The 13,705-nt window shown below is 43.5% G+C and overlaps 1 protein-coding gene and 1 pseudogene across 1 annotated transcript in view; both read right to left on the reverse strand.

Annotated features, from left to right (window-relative positions):
* Positions 1-13,705, reverse strand: part of LOC126335950 (calcitonin gene-related peptide type 1 receptor-like) — a 257,752-nt gene that overhangs the window by 14,259 nt on the left and 229,788 nt on the right. The window lies entirely within an intron of this gene.
* On the reverse strand, positions 10,972-11,089 carry LOC126337271 (5S ribosomal RNA; annotated as a pseudogene).

Below are 13,705 nucleotides of genomic sequence, written 5' to 3' on the forward strand. Positions count from 1 at the left end.
AATGATCGGGACAGTCTTTATGGACTGTGAGAAAATTTTAGCTTTTGACCAACATTGTACCAATAAGTGTATGCATTTGATATCTTTGTTATTGTAATTATGAAAATTTTTTTCAAATCTGTATTGGCCAGTGCCCAAAATTTGTAAAATTTTTTGTGGGGGGCATGGGGGCTATGCAAGTAGGCTGTTTAGATTTTTATATTGGTAACGCCACGTAGCGCTCTGTATAAAAATCACAGGCTGTGCTGTGTACAGTCTGTGGCTAGTTTGCATTGTTGTCTGCCATTGTAGTGTTGGGCAGCGGCAGCTGGATGTGAACAGCGCGTAGCGTTGCGCATTTGGAGGTGAGCCGCCAGCAGCGGTGGATGTGGGGAAGTGAGATGGCGGATTTTTGAGAATGGATAATCTGGAGGTGTGTCCATCAAAAACAGTACATTTGTAAGAATGGATGTCATGAACTGCTATATATATATTATGACTATTAAGGTAAATACATTGTTTGTTCTCTATTAAAATCTCTCATTTGCTAACTTTGCCTATCAGTAGTTAGTGCCTTCCGTAGTTTGAATCTTTTATTTAGCTGGCAGTAGTGGCTCTCGCTGTATTGCAGTAGTTCGAGTAACGAAGATTTTTGTGAGGTAAGTGATTTGTGAAAGGTATAGGTTAATGTTAGTCAGGGCCATTCTTTTGTAGGGATTATTGAAAGTCAGATTGCGTTGCGCTAAAAAAATATTGTGTGTCAGTTTAAGCACAGTCATGTACAATTTTTCGAAGGGGATTTTTCAATTGTCTCTCTGCGATGGATATGGCTGGTCTTCATGTTTTCTGTCGCGGTTGGAGCAGGTTTCCACCTTGGCTCCTCCGGAGACCCAGACTTATTTTACATTTGACCAAGTTTAACAAAAATAGTACACCAGATTTTACATTGCAATCTCAGTTTTTTAACATTTTAGGTGCGCATCACGGTTTTACCGTCGTTTACACTGATGGCTCCAAACAGGAGAATTTCCTTGGCAGTTCTGTAGAGTTCTCTGATCGTGTTACACGGATTCGCCTCCCTGATGAATATATCGTTTTCGCAGCGGAGCTCCACGCGATCCTGAGGGCACTTTAGCGGATGAATCGTGTTTGGGGCAATCGATTTCTCCTCTGCTCCGATTCTCTTAGTGCCTTACAATCCTTTCAGAATCTGTACCCAACTGAGGAGATGGTCCAACGACGGGGTAAGGAGGTGTCCTTCTGCTGGGTGCCTGGTCATGTAGGAATATGGGGCAATGAACAGGCCGATCGGGCTGCCAAGGAAGGCTGCAGAGAGCAGTATGTGGTCCAGTGTAGTATTCACTTCCACTCTGTCATTTCTGCACTCCACAAGAAGTGCATGGAGTTGTGGGAGGAAGAATGGCTGGTGGTGACGGCCAATAAACTGCGGTTGGTGAAGTCAACAACTCGGCCGTGGCGTTCCTCTTCCCGGTTGCTCAGGCGGGAAGAAGTGACCCTCACGCGCCTTCGGATTGGACACTGTCCTATCACACATAGCTTTCTATAACGGTGGGAGGATCCCCCGTGTTGTGATGCTTGTGGTGTGCACATCTCTGTCCGACACATTTTAACAGACTGCATTTTATACCGTGATGCAAGGGCAGAAGCACAAGTTGAAGGGGACCTGCTCTGTGTTTTAGCTAATGATGAGACGTGTGTGTCTAGGGTTTTAAAGTTTTGTGATGTGTCTGGACTCTGGCCTAAACTTTTAGGCTGAAGGTTTTAGTGTATTGCAAAGTGGCTGGCTGCTCCCTTTTTTCCTTGCCATCAGCCAGACACTTCCATCTGCTATGTTGTTTTAGCTCCATCTACCACTTTCTTCCGGTGTTGTTCATGTTTCACTGCTGACGGCATGCTTCCTCCCACGCCTCGGTGTGGGTAAGCACAAATTATTCCAAGCTTGTTGCCTGTGTTTTACGTTCTGTTTTATCTTACTGTTCTGAGTATTTTCTTGACACCCATGTCAGTCTGTTACTGAGCGGGCGCTGAAGACCTTGCCATCGTGCGCCCATACAACCCACTCCATCATCATCATCATCATCATCAGGCGGATCTCATGCACTGGCGGCCAGAGACCGTCGATCATTCACGACGATGGTTGTAAAAAGTAGCTTGAGAGCAGCGGAAGCAATCACTCGTGAGTTCCAAAATGCTACCAGAGTCCAGCTAGCACGATGACTGTTCTGTGGGAGTTGAAAGATGGGATACAGTGGTCGAGAGGTTCCTCAAATGGTTCAAATGGCTCTGAGCACTATGGGACTTAACATATGAGGTCATCAGTCCCCTAGACTTAGAACTACTTAAACCTAACTAGCCTAAGGACATCACACACATTCATGCTTGTGGCCAGATTCGAACCTGCGACCATAGCGGTCGCGCGGTTCCAGTCTGAAGCGCCAAGAACCGTTCGGCCACTGTGGCCGGCAGCAGTTTCTCATAAGGCACAGATTTCTGTAGGCAGTGTTAAGCGACACTTGAGGTGATCTAAAGAGCGGCACCACTGGACTGTATATGATCGTAAGCGAGTCATTTGGAGTATTGTATCACGCTATATCCTGTGGCAATCTGATGAAAGGGTGTGGATTTGGCGTATGCCTGGAGACTGTATAGTGCCAACAGTGAAGTATGGAGAAGATGGTGGTTTGGTGTGGATGTATTTTTCGTAGTTAGGATGTGATCCACTTATTGCGTTTAAGCAGGCGCTAAATTCAGCAGGACATGAACATATTTTACAGCATTGCGTATGTGAACAGTACAGGAACTGTTCAGAGACGATGATTGCATCAATATGACAATTTGCTGTGTGATCAAGCAGGATTTGTAGGGCATACTCATTAATATTCCTGAAATGGACTTACACCTTGAGTCCTGACCTGAACTCAATAGAACATCATCTTGATGAGTCAGAAAAGCGGCTTCACTCCAGACTAAATCGTCCAAAATCACTAATTTAGTTTCGACTGTTGAGGAATAGTGGCTTGTCATTTCTCTACAGACATTCAGACACCTTATTGAAAGTTTCCTCAGCAGAGCACAAGACACGATAATGCCTACTGGTGGACAAATGGCTCAAAAGGCTCTAAGCACTATGAGACTTAACATCTGGTCATCAGTCCCCTAGACTTACAACTACTTAAACGTAACTATTCTAAGGACGTCACACACATCCATGCCCGAGGCAGGATTCGAACCTGCGACAGCAGCAGCAGCGCGGTTCCGGACTGAAATACCCAGAAGCGCTCGGCCACAGCGGTCGGCTGAATGGTGGACACATCTTATATTAATCTCAAGTAATAGGTGTCCAAATACCTTTTATATGGTAATACGTAGTTCACAATTTTAATATAAAAAGTTGAAAAATCTAAAGTAGGTGAGAATTATGACACGGTAATTCTGATATGCTGTACATTCTCTTCATTACCAGAGGTTCACTATGGATTGGGATGTGCGTAGTATTGAAGAGTATTTTACATGGAAAAGGATGTGGGATGTCTATATACACTACCGTTTGTGGAAATTGCAACACCAGGAAGGAAACGCACGAATTCAATTAATTTAATACCACAGGTTAAGTACATGACAAATGATACTTCCTGGCAGATTAAAACTCGAACTCGGGACCTTCGCCTTTCGCGGGCAACTGCTCTACCAACTGAGCTACCGAAGCACAACTCACGCCCGGTACTCACAGCTTTACTTCTGCCAGTATCCGTCCCCTACCTTCCAAATCTGTACATGTACTTTGAGCCCTACTGTACAGTACGTCGTGTGGCCTCCATGCACTGCAATAAGAGCTGCTATTCGCTGTGGCATTGAACCAATAAGATTCTGAATACGGTCCTGAGGGATTTCCTTCCACGCAGACTGTATCCGAGCCCAAAAATCTGTGACACCAGTTACTGGAGGACCAGTTGTGTGACCAATCATATCCCAGACATGTTCTATGCGTGACATGTCTGGCGAACGTGCAGGCCAGGGAAGAAATGGTGCCCGTCGCTCTTCGAAGAAGGTCTGTACACTCCTCACAATATGTGACCGGGCATTGTCCTGTTTAAATATGGCCTGTGGAGATGCCGGAAGCAGGTTGAGTACCTCAGGCCCCAGAACCTCCGTTTGGTACCGGTTGCTGTTCAAAGTTTCCGCAATGCGTACGAGGCGAGATCGGTTTTGCAACCAATGGCGCCCCAAGTCATAACACCTGGTGTTTGTCCGCTGTGCAATGCAGCCCTCCAGGGCTATGGTACCGCCGGACACGTATGCGGCCATCGCTGTAGGACACGTTGAAGCGAAACTGATCCTAAAAGATTACATGTTGCCACTCAGCACCCCAGTGATGGTGTTCACGTGCCCATTACAGTCGGAGGAGGTTGTGGTTTCTGGACAATGGAAGCCAACGTAATAGCATTCATGCAACCAGCCCAACCTGCTGCAAACGGCGACTAACCTTCGATGCAGACAAGTTCACACCTTATGCAGTACTTCAGCGGTGAGCCAACACTGTGGATGATGCTGTATGGTCCGTAATGGCCATGTGGACAAGATGACGGTCATCCTATGCTATGATCATGTTCCGTGGTCCAGTTCTTCTCGTTGCTGTGTACGACCTTCCTCTATCCGCTGTGTGGTGGTCAATCCACCCTAATCAAGCAGTTGCTGTTGAACGGGCGACATTCACAGTTTATGCATTCACAGTTTATAACGTAACACTTTTGTTAAACTTTTCTTTAGGAAATAAAATCTTATCTTTAAAATTATTGTGATAAGGTAAGTTAGCAAAGAATCCTTACAAGCATGGGCAAGTGCTCTATTCAAACAACAACATTAATCTTTAAACAGGCATTAAGTGATTCGCAAGTTAATTAAATTCTGTTCACAGTAAAGCTCGAAAAGGAGACTACAATAATGAGATAAAGTTTAACCAATCATGAATATCGCAATTAAAAAAAATACAAACAGATACACCCCTTCGTGACAGATTTTCAAAACAGGTGGCGTCACATAGGCACGGGCTAATTCAAGTAGCAGAATGGGGGGCCCAATGGACACAGACCAGAGGCAGCTAGACCCAGAACCCACAGCAAGCGGCAAGCTGGACAGGGTGCCGCACACAGTACACAATAACCCACAAATCTTCATGCAATCCCTTACAGATCCAAATCAGGGCCGCACGACTCGATTCGGATAATGTGACCGAGTCCAGTTCCCACAATACAAGCCAGGTTCGGTCTTGCAAAACGCGTCAAACACACCAAAACCTCTCAGTCATGCCCCGGCCTGTTCAACCACGCTCCCCCTGATTCCCCAGAGCCGCGCGGCTCTACGGCTGTCCCTCTCTAGCCCCATACGCCCGTCGCGGCCCAAAGCCACGTCAAACGGCCGAGTCCAAAGATCACACCATGCCGACCCGATCGATCAATCGATACGAGCCGGCACGGCTCACGTTGCTTCCACATACGGATCACTGCCGTAGCAGCATGCCCTGTGCGATCCGAAATGTCATGGTATGACAACCCCGTTTCCTAGAGACTGGTCATCCTGCCCCGTTTGAACTCTCTCACATGCCGATATGGCTGCCTTTGACGTCGACGAGGCATACTGGCACTCCCTGTATTGTTCCACCCTCTGTGACAGCTCTACAGTCTGTTGGACCGACACGAGAGGGCTCTGCTCAGCTTACGTGTACTCCATCTCGCTGAAAAGCGTATCACGTATTGCTTGCACACCCCGTCGCCACTTCCATTAAGTGTGGCGCTATTCGGGTAATTCCTTCTCGGTATTGCACTTTTCACAAACGGCAGAGCAGGAAGGAACTTGTAGCTGGTATGTAAGTGTTAAGAGACGAGTGGGATGCCAACTGAGCAAAGTTAGTATGGGTTAGAGCCTTCATTTGAGGTGGGTTGAATATGCTATGGTTGGAAGGAAGGGTAGATTTCAGGGATGACTTCAGGGTTTGAGAAGCAAAGGTGAATGAATTTACGTTTGGAAGGGACATGAAATGTTTTGAGATGAAGGGAAGGTGAGAAGTATTGATAAAGACGCAATAGAATGCCAGAGTTACCAATGATGATGGTAAACTATAGGATTTTGTGAAGTGTAGGTGTCGCGAAATTCTCAGGAGTTTAAGCAAATTTGTGAAATTTAAGAGCCAGTACAGTATACGAGAATGTAATCGCATACAGAATCTGAGGGGGAGGGCACGTTGTTTCAGAGTCTGGAAAGAGTGATAAAACTCGGGAGGAGCGGAAGTGCCTGCCACATTGGAATAGATACGAATTGGACTTTGTATATACGGATGATGAGCGTCGGATTAAGTAGATCTACAAAATAGTAGTTTTAGTCTACTAGGGATTCCTTTTGGATGATTAGTAGGTGAGAGTTCGAGTTCAGTTTTTGCTTTATTGTCAGTCTAGGATTTTTAGCATTTCAGCTACAAAACTCTATCATCTGGTGAGCAAGATGTATGAAACAGGCGAAATACCCTCAGACTTCAAGAAGAATATAATAATTCCAATCCCAAAGAAAGCATGTGTTGACAGATGTGAAAATTACCGAACTATCAGTTTAATAAGTCACAGATGCAAAATACTAACGCGAATTCTTTACAGACGAATGGAAAAACTAGTAGAAGCCAACCTCGGGGAAGATCAGTTTGGATTCCGTAGAAATGTCGGAACACGTGAGTCAATACTGACCCTACGACTTACCTTAGAAGCTAGATTAAGGACGGGCAAACCTACGTTTCTAGCATTTGTAGACTTGGAGAAAGCTTTTGACAATGTTGACTAGAATATTCTCTTTCAAATTCTGAGGGTGGCACGGCTAAAATACAGGGAGCGAAAGGCTATTTACAATTTGTACGGAGCTGGCCGGTGAGGCCTTGCGGTTCTAGGCGCTGTAGTCTGGAACCACGTGACCGCTATGGTCGCAGGTTCGAATCCTGCCTGGGGCATGGATGTGTGTGATGTCCTTAGGTAAGTTAGGTTTACGTAGTTCTACGTTCTAGGTGACTGATGACCACAGATGTTAAGTCCCATAGTGCTCAGAGCCATTTGAACGAATTTGTACGGAAACCAGATGGCAGTTATAAGAGTCGAGGGACATGAAAGGAAAGCAGTGGATGGGAAGGGAGTGAGACAGGGTTGTAGTCTCTCCCCGATGTTGTTCAATCTGTATATTGAGCAAGCAGTGAAGGAAACAATAGAAAAATTCGGAGTAGGTATTAAAATCCATGGAGAAGAAATAAAAACTTTGAAGTTTGCCGATGACATTGTAATTCTGTCAGAGACAGCAAAGGACTTGGAAGACCACCTGAACGGAATGGATAGAGTCTTGAAGGAGGATATAAGATGAACATCAACAAAAGCAAAACGAGGGTAATGGAATGTAGTTGAATTAAGTCGGGTGATGCTGTAGGAATTAGATTGGGAAATAAGACGCTTACAGTAGTAAATGAGTTTTGCTATTTGGGGAGCAAAATAACTGATGATGGTCGAAGTAGAGAGGTTATAAAATGTAGACTGGCAATGGCAAGGAAAGCGTTTCTGAAGAAGAGAAATTTGTTAACATCGAGTATAGATTTAAGTGTCAAGAATCATTTCTGAAAGTATTTGTATGGAGTGTAGCCATGTATGGAAGTGAAACATGGACGATAAATAGTTTGGACAAGAAGAGAATAGAAGCTTTCGAAATGTGGTGCTACAGAAGAATGCTGGGTAGATCACATAACTAATATTGAATAGGATTGGGGAGAAGAGAAGTTTGTGGCACAACTTGACTAGAAGAAGGGATCGGTTGGTAGGACATGTTCTGAGGCATAAAGGGATTACCGATTTAGTATTGGAGGGCAGCGTGGAGGGTAAAAATCGTAGAGGGAGACCAAGAGATGAATACACTAAGCAGATTCAGAAGGATGTAGGTTGCGGTAGGTTCTGGGAGATGAAGACGCTTACACGGGATAGAGTAGCATGGAGAGTTGCATCAAACCAGTCTCAGGACTGAAGACCACAGCCGCCGCGGTGGTCTCGCGGTTCTAGGCGCTCAGTCCGGAGCCGCGTGACTGCTACAGTCGCAGGTTCGAATCCTGCCTCGGACATGGATGTGTGTGATGTCCTTAGGTGAGTTAGGTTTAAGTAGTTCTAAGTTCTAGGGGACTGATGACCACAGATGTTAAGTCCCATAGTGCTCAGAGCCATTTGAACCATTTGAAGACCACAACAACAACTACATGAATTAGATGTTTTTGGATTTTTAGGTAAAGGTCTCTGGGACGGAATGCTCGATTGGTTTGTCCTACCGTTGTTGCACTGGGTTTTTGAAGGGCTGATGGAAAGGAACCACTGGTTGCACCAGGAGGTGAAGTTGTTGAGATGGAGTGTTCGTTGGGCTCAGTGGTGAGTAGACTGAGCTGGAAGGAAGGGAATATTATTAGCATATCGGAGTAGATACACCGGTGCGGGTGTTGTTGGACGCCATTTGTGTGAAGGAGATAAAGGAGATGTGATAGGAACACCTGCTTCTGGATAGAAAATTCGAGGTGGATGCTGCTGGTTGTTACATAAGATGAACAGTTATGCAGAAATGATGTAATTAGATGGATGTAGCCGATTTCAGGCGTGTATCAATGAGGTGTAAACAGGAGACCAGAATGAGAGACACGATCTTAGGTTTTTTCTTTTATTTCTAGGAAGAGGGGGGACGACATTGGTTGTGTTGTTCATGTCAAAGGTGAAAAGATCGACTTGATCATCGGAGGAGAGGGGGGTGGCAAATGTTTCAGGAACACCGCTTTGTTCCAGTTAAAACTACCGTTGACTAAGAACACCTACACCACCTGTTTGGACAGTGCCTGTTAACAAGCGGAATGCATTTATTTTTGATTTATACGTGCCATGTCATATGCGTGCACCAATGTGCACCTCATCATTCCGAGTGCTCTTTCAATATATTTTAGCCATTCAGTGAGGTGGTTCCTTGCACTCATGCTGCTCTGTGAGCTGTGGTGCGCAGCAAGTAGAGTTCCACAAGTGGGATGATAGCTTCTGTGTGACATGGTAAGGGTGTAATTATGACTATTATGGATGCTGACTGTTTGTTGTTGGTCGGCATTAAATTGGTGAGTAATTTCTTGTATTGTGGTCTATCCGCTGTTAACAAATTTTTGTGGTCGATGGCGCCCCCCTGTCGTGAGAATCTCCATGACAGATGCCTGTGATAGCAGTCGTTTTTCCAGTCGCTGAAGACCCGGCGAAGAATTCTTAGAACAGTGTCCAAGTAAAGAATATCCCTAAAGACTGGACCAGAATATGCTCAGTAGGGTCTAGGTTAGGTATCTTGGAGAGCTTGCTGACATAATACAAGGGGTGCAGAGAACAACTCTGATGAAATTGGTGACTGATGTGGGACTGTACAGTAAAGCTGAAGGCGAAATAAAATTTTGACAATCTGTGCAACGCTTTTTCCCTGTATATTGATTATCTGTACAGTGTATCGTCCATATAGCTCCCTTCATAACTAGGACGCCAAGGCAGACAAATTCAACCTAAAAGTTGGAGAAATTAATGAGGAAAGGAAGAAGTGAAGGATTGGTCCCACATGATGATTTACTCACATGATATAGCCCACATGTTCTATAGCGTATGTTATTATTATTATTATTATCGTTATTATTATCGTGGAAGCATAAACTATAAACGATTCAGAATTTACTAAAACTTTCAATATATCCAAATGCTTCCTAATAAAGCTCATAAAGGACATCATACGTGGAGTGAATGTCATCTTCGTTCCTCCATATGTATAGTCCGTTATGTCATTGGAGTTGGGAAGCACTGTTATGATGTCCTTAGGTTAGTTAGGCTTAAGTAGTTCTAAGTTCTAGGGGACTGATGACCTAAGCTGTTAAGTCCCATAGTGCTCAGAGCCATTTGAACCACAGTTATGAAGCTGTGAGCGAGCATGGCGAGTGGCAGCTTAACTCATACCCCAGCTTGCTACAAACCATTCCTTGTGTTCCTAGCCGATATTCTGGATGTGACATTAATCTCGATTTGTACTGAAATCGCTTTGCGATCAGCAGTGTCTGTTCGTCTGATGTCATGAAAGAAACAGATACTGTGGATACAAGCCATGAACGCCCAATGGTACCGAATGGCCACTGTGTCATTTTCAGCCCTTAGGTGTCAACAGATGTGCACATGGAGGGGCAAGTGGTCAGCAAACCGCTCTCCCAGCCATTGTCAGTTTTCATGACTGGTGTCGCTACTTCTCAATTAAGTATCTCCTGAATTGGCCTCACAAGGGCTCAGTGCGCCCCGCTTGCCAAAAGCACTCGGCAGAGCCGGACAGTCACCCATCCAAGTGCTAGCCAAGCCCAACAGCGCTTATCTTCAGTGACCTGATGGGAACTGGTGTTTCTACTGCAGCGAGGCCATTAGCCTGATGTCATTATCCAAGAGTGAATTTTTCACATCATTATCATCAGCAACCAGGACAACGAATATATCTCCTTTCACTATATGGACCACTTTACTCACACTGTTACGCTTTACATATAGTGGATATACTGGGTAGTTCTTGGGAAGGCTCATCCAGCTTCACATACAGCCGCAATACAACGTCATTGATATTCATTATTTGCAAGCATTTTGCTTTCTGGCGCTGTTCCACCATGCCTGTTCTCTTTCATGAAGTGGTAAGATCTTAGTGCCGCAATTTTGATTCCTACTTCATTCAACATTTGAAAGCACTCCGTCTTCAGGCCACGAGTGGCCATCCGACAGCCATGCCATCCTCAGATGAGGATGCAGATAGGAGGGGCGTGGGGTCAGCACACCGCTCTCCCGGTAGTTATGATGGTATTCTTGACCGAAACCGCTACTATTCGGTCGAGTAGCTCCTCAATTGGCATCATGAGGCTGAGTGCACTCCGAAAAATGGCAACAGCGCATGGCGGCCTGGATGGTCACCCATACAAGTACCGACCACGCCCGACAGCGCTTAACTTCGGTGATCTCACGGGAACCGGTGTATCCACAGCGGCAAGGCCGTTACCTACTTCATTCAACATACGTCTCTTCAAATCATTCCCTTTACAGCCCTTTATTGATTTATTTCTTCCTGCAAGTGTGATACTGTTACGACATGCCTGTAAGGATATGCATTTTTCATGTCTCGTTAATTTAATTTTAGTACTGAAGCCGTAAAATTACCGACTGAGGGGCGATAGTGTTTGTGAGATAACAAAAAATTCGTAGGATAATGTAGAAAATTTTGATTGAATTACATGTTACCTCTGGCTGTGCTTGTAAATCTGTAGTTTCGTTAGATGAGTGACCATTAGTAAGCTACTGTATGTGCAATAATATCAGCTGCCCTTGCGTGTCTGCCTGTTCGGGCAGGCTCGGTTTAGTGGCGATGCAAACTGGGGTATCTGCCCTGGACGGCAATTACGGCGGCACCAAAGCCTATTTTTGAAGGAAAAAAATCTTGTTTGCACAAAGCGCCTAACATCCTGCGCACGTTGGTCTATCGATTGCTCATATGATTTTGAAACGCATTCCCGTTGGTTTTTGGCCATCTTTGAACACACTCTAAGTTGATTTCTGTACGAATAATAAGTTGTTTTTTGAACGCGTACGTAGTGTATGTGATGTGTCTGCCAGCGGAATCTCCGTCGCATCAGGAAATAAAAAAAGCTTTCCCACAGGCAAAAGGAGCTGGGGTTATATGAGCTCAGCCGAATAAACCAGAACTGGTGAAGGCCAAACGCTGTTTGTGTATATGGTTGATGGCTACACTACTAAGGGGCAGTTGTACAGTCTCCGCTTAGCAGCCGCTTAAGTTCTATTCTCGCAAGAGTGCGGAAAACGCATTGTACGAACACGTAATAACTCCTGACCGGAGAATAAATGCGGGATAACTGAATCGGTGATTCTCACAGGGCTAGCGAAGTTAACCGGTGAATAAGTTTTCACATTGTCGGGAACAGTTGCTGAATTAGCGATGACGATATCGTTTGTTACAACGAGGAAGGAGAAGAAACGGCGACATCACACAAACTGTATGGAAGAATATGATGATTCCAAATTTATATAACAATTTCGTACTACTACTACTCTTCGATCTCATGCTTGAGAAATTGGAGCATACGAATGAAGTGTGAAACTATTTTCTGACATAAAACATTTTATTTGTAGTGGGACTAATAGGAATTTGATATCGGTACTTCGTGAATTATATTCTGTCGTATTATTTATGTAAATGAGGTAGATGAAAATGACTTTTCGGGCCAAAACAGAGTCGCTTATTTGGGCGTGTTTTACAATTGCTGCAACGTTAGAAACACCTATTTCGCTTTATCTTGAGAGTGACAAAATAGACGTAGTCAATTCGAGAAATCACACATGTCTTGGGTACTAGTTGTATTGAGGGATTTTTTTGTATTAGGCAACGACATTTTGATTTTTGATGTGGCAAAACGTTTGACGAACTTTGATGAGTTAATAGATTCTTTTGCAGAAAGAAAAGCTGTAGCGAGATTAGAGAGAAAAAAAAATGCTGGGACCTAAGGATTGAAGAAATGTGTACTGCCTTACTTGTCCCTTCGTCTTCACTGCTTTTATGTTTCCTATATTTAATTTTATGTCACACAAAAGAGAAAGTTATCGACTATTAGGCAATAAAGAATGCAAATTTTCTGAAGAGTTCTTAATCTTCGGGTCACAGTTAATCCCACCTACCATTAATTGTGATTTTTTTTAACCCGAAGTGAATGAGGTGAGAAACTGTTACATCAGCCATGAGGTGGGTATGAGATTCCCGAAATTGTGATGTCGAATTTTTGATACTATAATCGTGTATTAAACATTTTTTAAATTGGGATATTAATAATGTTGTCTATTTAACAAGTTGAGTAAGTGAAATATCATGTTTAAGAATATAAAACCTTTTTTTGGGTGAAATAATGAAGTGTCTATATTTTCTCAAAAAAAGTACAAGTTTCAGAAGCTTAGCATCTTTTCATACAAAATTCAAACGAAATTACAGAGTCCTTGATTAATTAACATAAAGATATTATCTTCTAATTATAAAACAAAAAAATAAAATAAAAGGTCTTATGAGATTCATTGGCTTAGTACCAACATTATACCTATAAATCAGCGCATTATCCGCCCATAAAAATCGCGTGCTTCATACATATTGGCTCCTCACACTTCGACCAACAATGTTTTCTATGTTTTGTTTTCATTTCCTTTTTTTCCGTACAGTCACTACACCTGACATAACTAACGTTTTCTTTCATTTTTATTTATTTATTTATTATTATTATTATTATTATTATTATTTTTTTTTTTTTTTTTTTTTTTTTTTTTTTTTTTTTTTTGAACTGGCGATGAAGTTTCTCCCAGTTGATCAGCAATCCTCTTTCGAATTTCCCTTGGAAGATGTACGTTTTCTTGTCTAATGCGAAGACTCATTCATCAGATTCAAACCTAAATTTTGTCACCTTTGTTATTTTCTCTGTAGACTGTGATGGCATTTATGGCAGCCATGTTCAGTATACCATAAAAAATTGTCATAGGCCAACGTTTGCTGTTGTGGACAATATCGTAAATAGCACTTAGTTCGTCTTTGACATGGACACCGGCTTTAGTTGCTTTGTAATAAG

The sequence above is a fragment of the Schistocerca gregaria genome, chromosome 2, assembly GCF_023897955.1.
Source record: "Schistocerca gregaria isolate iqSchGreg1 chromosome 2, iqSchGreg1.2, whole genome shotgun sequence".
NCBI classification, from domain to species: domain Eukaryota; kingdom Metazoa; phylum Arthropoda; class Insecta; order Orthoptera; family Acrididae; genus Schistocerca; species Schistocerca gregaria.